Below are 9755 nucleotides of genomic sequence, written 5' to 3'. Positions count from 1 at the left end.
CATAGATAATGGGAATTTTTTATTTTTTATTATTATTTTTTTTAACAGTGTTGGTACGGGAAAAAAAAATAAAACAAAGAAAAAAAAAATTAGTAGAAAAGAGTAAACTGGAATTTAAAAAAATTCAAATCCTTATTATACAAATTCTCAAAGTTAAAAATAAAAAATAAAAAATAAAATAAAATATAGATATTTATATATAGAGAGAGAGAGAAAAGAGTTTCAACTATATATATATAAAGGTAATGTGTACAAAACACCTCTACACTATGAGATTAGTAGTATATATACCCCCTTGGGCATTTTTGGAAGAGTAAAAGGACAAAACGAGTATTACAACACTAATTCATGTCAGAGGGTGTATTTTTGCACAATGTAAAAGGATTATGGGTATTTTTTGCACACTTTTTCAAATAGATGGTAAAAGTGTTACGCGAAGTATGCTTTAGCGTGTTTTCTACACTTGTCCCTAAGTCTATTTAATTGATTTTTATTTTATTTTATCAAATACATTTAATGAAATTCTAGCTTCGTGTGCCTGGTTAAATTTGAGACTCCCTCACTAATAAATTAGTGGGACTCAGATGTGACAACTATTAAATCCATTGCAAATTAGTCATTCTTGCCGAACTATTTTATATTTAGAATCTTGTAAAGGACAGATTAATATATTCAATTATTCAACTAAATAGTAGGGACATTTAGGACTAATGTTCATATAAATGTGAAAGAAGTTTTAGAGATGCAACACTCTCAAAATTTCACATTTTTCATTTGCATATGATGTCCTCATGCTCTGCAATGGAGACATTAACTGTGCAAGCATTGGAGATATTAACTTCTTCTAACCCACTTTACGGTCAGTTGTTATTGAGAGTCAAATTCCTCCTTCATCAAAAATAGCGAAGGTTTCATCACATCACATCACATCACATTAATACAAGAATATACAAAGATAATAATTATACACATCCACGCACAAATACAATATTTTACGTAGTTCTCCCAACTTTAGAGTTATGTCCACAAAGAAAGATTTTCACTTTTATGAATAAAGGAAGATAATATATAATCAGATGTCAAAACCCCACTCATTATCATTCATCACATCCTCAAGGCTACATCTTTGCTCTCTGGAATTACACATAATCATTAATCTCCCCCCTCCTCAAAACAGTCACCAACCTCTTTCATGTTTCATCTCTCTACCTTAATCTCTCAAACCTATTTCTATTTATATAGTCTTCGAACTCAATTCCTAGTTGGACAAGAATTTCACAACTTGCCTACAAAGAGTTATTAACTTGAATAGATCCATCTTTTGCGCATGAATTCAAGCCACAAACCCAACAATCTCTACCTTGGCTTGAATTTGGTCTGCACGCGCTACCCCATAACTCCACCTCGACCGAAGATCTCTCTACCTCGAATCAAACGCTATGATGAAATTAAAAACGCTCCAACAATCTCCATCTTTTTTCAAATTCCATCATGCTTGTTCTTCTTCCACCATCCTTGTCAATTGTTAACCCCCTTTGCTGCTTATTTTGGGCAAAAACGACAAACCTCTTATTCCTTTTGCAATGCTTTTTATCGAGCTTAGTAAAAACTCAGTCATTCCTCAAATCATACTAGACCTATCTTGAGAACTAGCACCACTCTTTGGCTTGTCCCCAAAACTTGTTTCTCATGTGCTTGTATCTTCATACTATCCACCTTCTTCGTGTCAGCATCAACTCTAATTGATTTCCTATAGAACCCATGATCAACCTTTACTCTGACAAACTTCACTCCATCCTTCTTCTCTTATCTTCAGAACCAACCTCAAGCTCTGACCCACTATCGGCTTTGATACTAGTTGTTGGGGATATTGACTCTTTTCAACCCACTCCACGGTTAGTTGTTATTGGGAGTCAAATCCTCCTTCATCACACATAATTGAAGCATCATTATATCACATCACATCAACACAAACATATATGAAGTAACAGTCATACACATTCATGCACGACATAATATTTTATATGGTTCATCTAACTTTAGAGTCATATCTATGAAGAGAAAGAAATTTCCATTATTATGAATTAATGAAGAAAATATACAACCAGATGTCAAAAACCCACTCACTCTCACTCATCACACTCTTCTAAATCTTTACACTCAAGAATTACATATGCTCTCCTCTCTCCTCACAACACTCACTAACCCCTTACATTTTTCTCCTCTCCTCACAACACTCACCAACCCCTTGTATATTTCCCCTCTTCCTTTCTACCCTAATCTATTACACTCATCTCTATTTATAGCGTCTTTAAACTTAATTCCTTATTAAACAAAAATTTCACAACTTGCCTATAAAAGGTTACCATAACAATTACAACTCTAAAATAATACCTTGACAAAATCACCGTTTTAGAGCTCGCTACCAAAGATGAACATGTTCCAAAAAAATGTTGAACGTACATGTCTTGGGGTCACTCCTCTTCGCAACACACCGCAAGTGAATTGATCGAATCGATCCATAATAACCTGGAAAGGAGGCATTCAAGTCATAAACCCAACATCAGGTTTAAAAGGCTTTTGACACATTTTCTAGCCTTTCAGGATTAACTTACAAAAGTCGTATATTCCTCCTATATGGAGTTCCTGAGAACACCAAACAAGACATTACCAACTTATTCTGGTTTCCTTGTGGCTCCCTGCCCATTAGATACTTGGTTATTCCATTACTAACTACAAGATTAAGTGCAAAAGACTACCAAACACTAATAGATTATATACCAGTTAGAATTATTAATTGGATAGCAAGAGCACTCTCCTTTATAGGTGCATCTTATCCGAGGCACATTTTTTTCCCCTAGTTATGCCACTTTATACAGCATACACATTTTCTGGACTAACACGTTTATCTTACCCTATAATATGATTACTTAAATGAACCAAATTCTTCAAAAGTTTTTGTGGTCAAATCCCGTCATGTCTAAGCTCAGAGCCAAAGTTCCATGGGAACTTGTGTGCAGACCAAAAGAGGCAGATGCCTGAGCATCCCTAATCTCTAAATGTGGAACAAATTAAGCAGTTATCTTAAGAAACATTTGGTTATTATGTTATGACTCTAACAGTATGCCAATATAACCCTGCTATGATGATTTTGTTGCATAGACCCACAGAAATATTTAAAGCGTTATTTTCTCTTACGAAAGCATACAGAGTAGGTTTGTGTGTGCTTGTGATCTTATTACAATAACTTACCGCAGTATTGTTTTTTATTACCTTCACTTGCATCCCTTTATTTTAAAATCTAAAATTAAATCTAAGATTTATGATTTTGTACATTTTGCTTTTAATAAATCACAATCTCTAGTTTAAATGAGTTTCTTAATTGGGTGTGCGACACATGATAATTGTTTGGAAGATCAAAAATATATTTATATACTCCCTCTATCCCAAAGAGTACATTTCATCTAATTTTTTATTCAGTTATTAATTGTAATAGATAAGAGATAAAATGGCTACAGTGTTTATTTTAAAGCAATGTTTTAAAAAAATTTAATTTAAATTTTAAATCTGCTAATTTTGCTCTTAAAATTCAGCTCTTAAAATTTTAAATACTTAATTTTAGTTTTATCAAACATAACTGTTTAATTACAAAATGGTGAAAGAGCTTGAGCTTCTGGAGTAATTGGTAGTCTAACATAAATAAGCATATTTATCTTTCAACCTATCAATTAAATTTTATTCAATTAAATTTTAGAAAGTTTTCTTCTTTCCATTGTTCACCTAAGGATCACCATGGCCTGTTGGACTATAGGACCCTTATGGACTTTAGGTTTTCTTAAATTGAGAACCATATAGTATATAACTTACTGTGTCAAAAAATTCTACTACAATGAACCATGTCGGAAAAATTTGGAAATAGGAACTGAAAACAACCTCAATATTTACAAGTAAGGTTGTGAATATCTCTTGTAATGATGAAAATCTCGTGCATTGAGGCTGCTGATATATACCTAAACCTTTCCATTTAGAAATATTGAAAGATCCCCACAACCTCCATCTATCCAGAAGAAAATAGATGGATATGTTTATGAAAGACTGAGCAGTATGATAGAACCAAAATGGGTTTTGCTTGCACCTAATCAAATTCAAACCAAGCTCAAGAGCTAGAGGAAGAGGGGGTTGACTGAAAGCTTCCCCCCCCCCCCCCCCCCCCCCCTTTTTTTTTTTTTTTTTTTTTTGTTTTTCTTGGAAGTTGTCTTTGGATATACTTTACCAAAGGGTAGAAAGTAGCGATTGAAATGGGACTGGGATCCTCTGCTGTAAACGGGTCGTGCTGTACCTGTGCTGTAGTGAAAAAAAGAAATTGTTTTAAATTGGTAACTTCAGAGTCCAATGGAAAAAGGAACCACGGTAAAAAATATAAAATAAAAAGAAAAAAAGAAAAAAAGAAAAAAGAAAAATAAACTGCTTCAGCGTATCCCTGCCAAAAAATAAAATAAAAAAAAGGACTGCTTCAACGCCTCCTCCCTCGTCACCGTCATACACCATCGCCATCTCTCATCAGTCGTCACGGTCTACCTCAAAATAATATAGTTCTACTGGGTTGTTCATGCTCAAGGCTGAATTTTCAGGTACTCACCCTTTCTCTATCTTTTCCAATGGTCATATAAATCATACAAGAAGTAAACAAAACTAAAATTATAATTAACCTTCAGTTTGATTGCTGGTAAATTGGTAACCTTCAGTTTGATTGCTGGTGGTTGATGAAGTGGGGTTCTCTATAGCTGAAAAGAATTGAATATTTGATTATGGCTAACAATATAGTCAAGGATAGGCAATCATAAACACTGGAAGGTCATCAATTACCAATTCCTTGTAACAGACTCAACAAATAATTGAAAGCAAAGCTGAAATTGACTTTGTGACGTTTCTCAACCTTTTGTATTCTTCTTAACGTTGACCAAAACGGAAAGGAAAATTTAGATCAGATAGAAAGGAATCTTTCTCTGACTATGGCCAGCCAAACACCCCACTTTAATCTATTAATCAAATCTCTCTCTCTACCAAACACAAGAACCAGAAAACCCAATTTCTCTCCCCTCTCCTTATATGTATTACAAATATTTGAAAATATGTTTTGTATTTCTTGGGTGGGAAAAACATAATTGAATGAAACAGAGTAACTACTGGAACTATATATATATATATTATATTGTTTTTCTTTCCACCATGTTACACAATGAAGAAAATATCGGGTTATGTATAAGTCTAATTGGCTTGATTATTCCCGTCATATTCAAATACTGGAAAAGACAAATCATTCAGAATCAGAAATTCAACATATAAATTTTGTATGCTGATTTTTCCTTTTTAATTTTCATGCTATTTTGTAAAGAAAACTCAGTTCTTCTGTATAAACCTCTTTTTTGTTGTCGAGAAGGCAGAGGGGAAGGATAGGAAACCAAAATTTTGGTTCTTCTTAGATCAATTTACTTACACCTCATATGAATACACTATGACTTAGGCAGATTGAATAGTATAAGCAAAAGGTAGTTGATGAAGTGGGGTTCTATAGCTGAAAAGAATTCTATGTTTGATTATGGCTAACAATATAGTCAAGGATAGGCAAGTTATTTAAATTTTTAGCTAGCATTTAAAAATTTAATTGTATCGTATCATTTAAGAACACAAGGGAATTTTTTTGTTGTGTTATTAATTATGACTCGAAAGAGCTTTGAATTGAAACAAAGTTTTGGTATCCTAATGGTTTTAGGATTTGAATGTCATGATTTGAACTTTAAAAGTAAGATAGTTCTTATCATTTGTACCTTTTTTCTTTTTTTTCTTTTTTTTTTCTCCAATTTTCATGTCTCATTGATTGGTAAACACCTTATTTGACTCGATAGTTTGTTTGAAATCGAAGTTGAATTTACTTAAATGTCTGTTTTTATTATCTTACATTCTTGTTCAAAACTGTTTTTGTGCCTTTTCTTGATTAGTCTAAAATATTAAATAACGCAATACATAACTTTAAAAAAAAAAAAAACTCGTACCTTCACCAAAAATGAGTTGTTTGACCTACAAAACTAGATTAAAAGACTAAATAATCCCTATATACTTTGCAATTTACAATTATATTATATTATATTATATTATAAGATTTAAGGAGTTAAGAATAAGATTAAAAAGTGTTGAATTAAAGATTAAAAAGTATTGAGAATAAGATTTAAAGTGCTGAAAACAAGATTAAAAAGTATTGAGAATAAGATTTAAGGTGTTGAAAATAAGATTAAAAAGTGTTGAGAACAAGATTAAAAGTTGTTTAGAACAAGATTAAAAAGTATTGAGAAACAAGATTAAAAGTGTTGAGAATAAGATTAAAAGTTGTTAAGATGAAGATTAAAAAGTGTTGAGAAGAAGATTAAAAGTATTGAAAATAAGATTTAAGGTACTGAGAATAAGATTAAAAAGTGTTGAGTTTTTGAATAAAAAGTGTTGAAAATAAGATAAAAAAGTGTTGAGAATAAGATTTAAGTTGTTGAGAATAAGATTAAAAAGTGTTGAGAACAAGATTAAAAGTTGTTAAGAACAAGATTAAAAAGTGTTGAGAATAAAAATAAAAATGTTGAGAACAAGATTAAAAGATGTTGAGAAGAAGATTAAAAAGTGTTGAGAGGAAGATTAAAAGTGTTAAGAATAAGATCTAAGGTGTTAAGAATAAGATTAAAAAGTGTTGAGTTAGAGATTAAAAAGTGTTGAGAATAAGATTAAAAGTTTTGAGAATAAGATTAATAATTGTTGAGAATAAGATTAAAAGTGTTGAGAACAAAATTAAAAGTGTTGAGAATAAGATTAAAAGTTGTTGAGAATAAGATTAAAAATTGTTGATAACAAGATTAAAAGTGTTGAGAACAAGATTAAAAGTTGTTGAGAACAAGATTAAAAAGTGCTTAGAAGAAGATTTGAAGTGTTGAGAATAAGATTTAAGGTGTTGAGAATAAGATTAAAAGTGTTGAGTTAGAGATTAAAAAGTGTTGAGAACAAGATTCAAGGTGTTGAGAATAAGATTGAAAAGTGTTGAGAATAAGATTAAAATGTGTTGAGAACAAGATAAAAAAGTGTTGAGTTAGAGATTAAAAAGTGTTGAGAAGAAAATTAAAAGTGTTGAAAAAAAGATTAAAAGTATTGAGAAGAAGATTAAAAATTGTTGAGGACAAGATTAAAAGTGTTGAGAATAAGATTAAAAAGTATTGAGAAGAAGATTACAAGTGTTGAGAATAAGATTTAAGGTGTTGAGAATAAGATTAAAAAGTTGTTGAGAACAAGATTAAAAAGTGTAGAGAACAATATTAAAAGTGTTGAGAATAAGATTTGAGGTGTTGAGAATAAGATTAAAAATTATTGAGAACAAGATTAAAAGTCTTAAGAATAAGATTTAAGATGTTGAGAACAAGATTAAAAGGTGTTGAGAATAATATTAAAAGGTGTTGAGTTAGAGATTAAAAAGTGTTGAAAACAAGATTAAAAATTATTAAGAACAATATTTAAGGTGTTGAGAATAAGACTAAAAGTTGTTAAGAATAAGATTAAAAAGTGTTGAGAATAAGATTAAAAGTTGTTGAGAACAAGATTAAAAAGTGTTGAGAAGAAGATTAAAAGTGTTGAGAATAAAATTTAAGGTGTTGAGAACAAGATTAAAAAGTGTTGAGAAGAAGATTAAAAGTGTTGAGAAGAAAACTTAAGGTGTTGAGAATAAGATTAAAAGGTGTTGAGTTAGAGATTAAAAAGTGTTGATAACAAGATTAAAATGTGTTGAGTTAGAGATTAAAAAGTATTGATAACAAGATTAGAAGGTGTTGAATAAGATTAAAAGATGTTGAAGATGTTGAACTATAGATTAAAAAGTGTTGAGAAAAATGATTTAAGGTGTTGAGCTATAGATCAAAAAATCCTTGATAACAAGATTAAAAAGTGTTGAGAGTAATATTAAAAAGTGTTGAGAAGAAGATTGAAAGTGTTGAGAAGAATATTAAAAAGTGTTGAGAAGAAGATTAAAAGTGTTGAGAATAAGATTTGAGGTGTTGAGAACAATATTAAAAAGTGTTGAGAACAAGATTTAAGGTGTTGAGAGAAAGATTAAAAAGTGTTGAGAACAAGATTAAAAGGTGTTGAGAATAAGATTAAAAAGTGTTGAGAACATGATTAAAAAGTGTTGAGAACAAGATTAAAAGTTGTTGAGAACAAGATTAAAAAGTGTTGAGAACAAGATTAAAAGTGTTGAGAATAAGATTAAAATGTGTTGAGTTAGAGATTAAAAAGTGTTGAGAACAAGATTAAAAAGTGTTGAGAAGAAGATTAAAGGTGTTGAGAAAAAAGATTAAACATCATCACAGATTAAATGGTCTCCCTTGTATATACTTTTTCTATAATTTTTTTCTTCCCCTTATAGTCAACATCATCACAGATTTTTTTATCTTTCAATATGGAATATGATACATGTATGTTTCAGTATGCTTTAGAGCTAATTTGATAGCTATTCTTGATACCCTCTTTCTTTAGATTACCTTCCACTATTTTGGTTGGGACTAAGAACAGCGTTACAAGATTAAAGGTGTTGACAAAAAAGATTAAAAAATGTTGAGAACAAGATTAATGGTGTTGAGAATAAGATTAAAGATGTTGACAAAAAAATTTAAGAGGTTGACAACAAGATTAAAAAGTGTTGAGAATAAGATTAAATGGTGTTGAGAATAAGATTTATGGTGTTGAGAAAAATATTATTATTAAATGTGTTGAGAAAAAAAGATTAAAAAGGTGTTGAGCTATAGATTAAAGGTGTTGAAAACAAGATTAAATTGTGTTGAGAACATGATTAAAGGTGTTGAGAAAATAGATGAAAAATTGTTCAGAACAAGATTAAAGGTGCTGAGAAAAAAGTGTAAAAGGTGTTGAGAACAAGATTAAAAGATGTTAAGCTAGATATTAAAAGGTGTTGAGAATAAGATTAAAAAGTGTTGAAAAGAAGATTAAAAAGTGTTGAAAACAAGATTAAATGATGTTGAAAACAAGATTAAAGGTGTTGAGAAAAAAGATTAAAAAAATGTTCTTAAAATTAAAGGTGCCACTTTTTAATCTTTTTATCATGTTCAAAAATTGTAGAATGAAAATGACAATGCACCAAACACTGTATCCTCCATGAAAGGAGAATAGTTACACAAGAAAACGTGAATCAAGAGGTCAATGATCTCCCAAGTAGCTTTCAATATTGATTTTTGATCTGGATAGTTGGTATCTGATGGCATCGTGAAAGATCGATCACCCATGGCAACTAAGTCCAAGAAACTTTTCCACTTCTGTCAAGAATTCTAAAACTAGTAAACTATCAAAACTGTTCAACGAAATCATCCCTTGTTCAACTCTGTTTTCAAAAGACTTTTTTTATTTGCTTTTTGAGAACAAGAAGCTATTCTTAGAAAATCCAAACCATGCATGCAGTCCCATGTTTTTGAAGAAACTAAAAGTGCCAAAGCAATCCATCTGAAAACTCGACATTCACTTCGTACACAATGCTATTATCTTTTTCATTTACCTAATTTAGTACATGCTGCAAACATCAATTATAAGTACATTAAAAAAAAATTCAATAATCAAACGAACAAACCCTCCTGCCAGTATCTTATTCATTTACCCAAACTAATGCATAGATTGTACTAAATTCAAAACACAGACTACAAAAAAACAGTAAATTTAGAAAG

The sequence above is a fragment of the Cornus florida genome, unplaced genomic scaffold (genome assembly GCF_030987335.1).
Source record: "Cornus florida cultivar Cherokee Brave unplaced genomic scaffold, ASM3098733v1 CherokeeBrave_3.0.0_Hap2_Chr11, whole genome shotgun sequence".
In the NCBI taxonomy this organism is placed as follows: Eukaryota; Viridiplantae; Streptophyta; class Magnoliopsida; order Cornales; family Cornaceae; genus Cornus; species Cornus florida.
Note: the sequence above shows the minus strand (reverse complement) of the source record.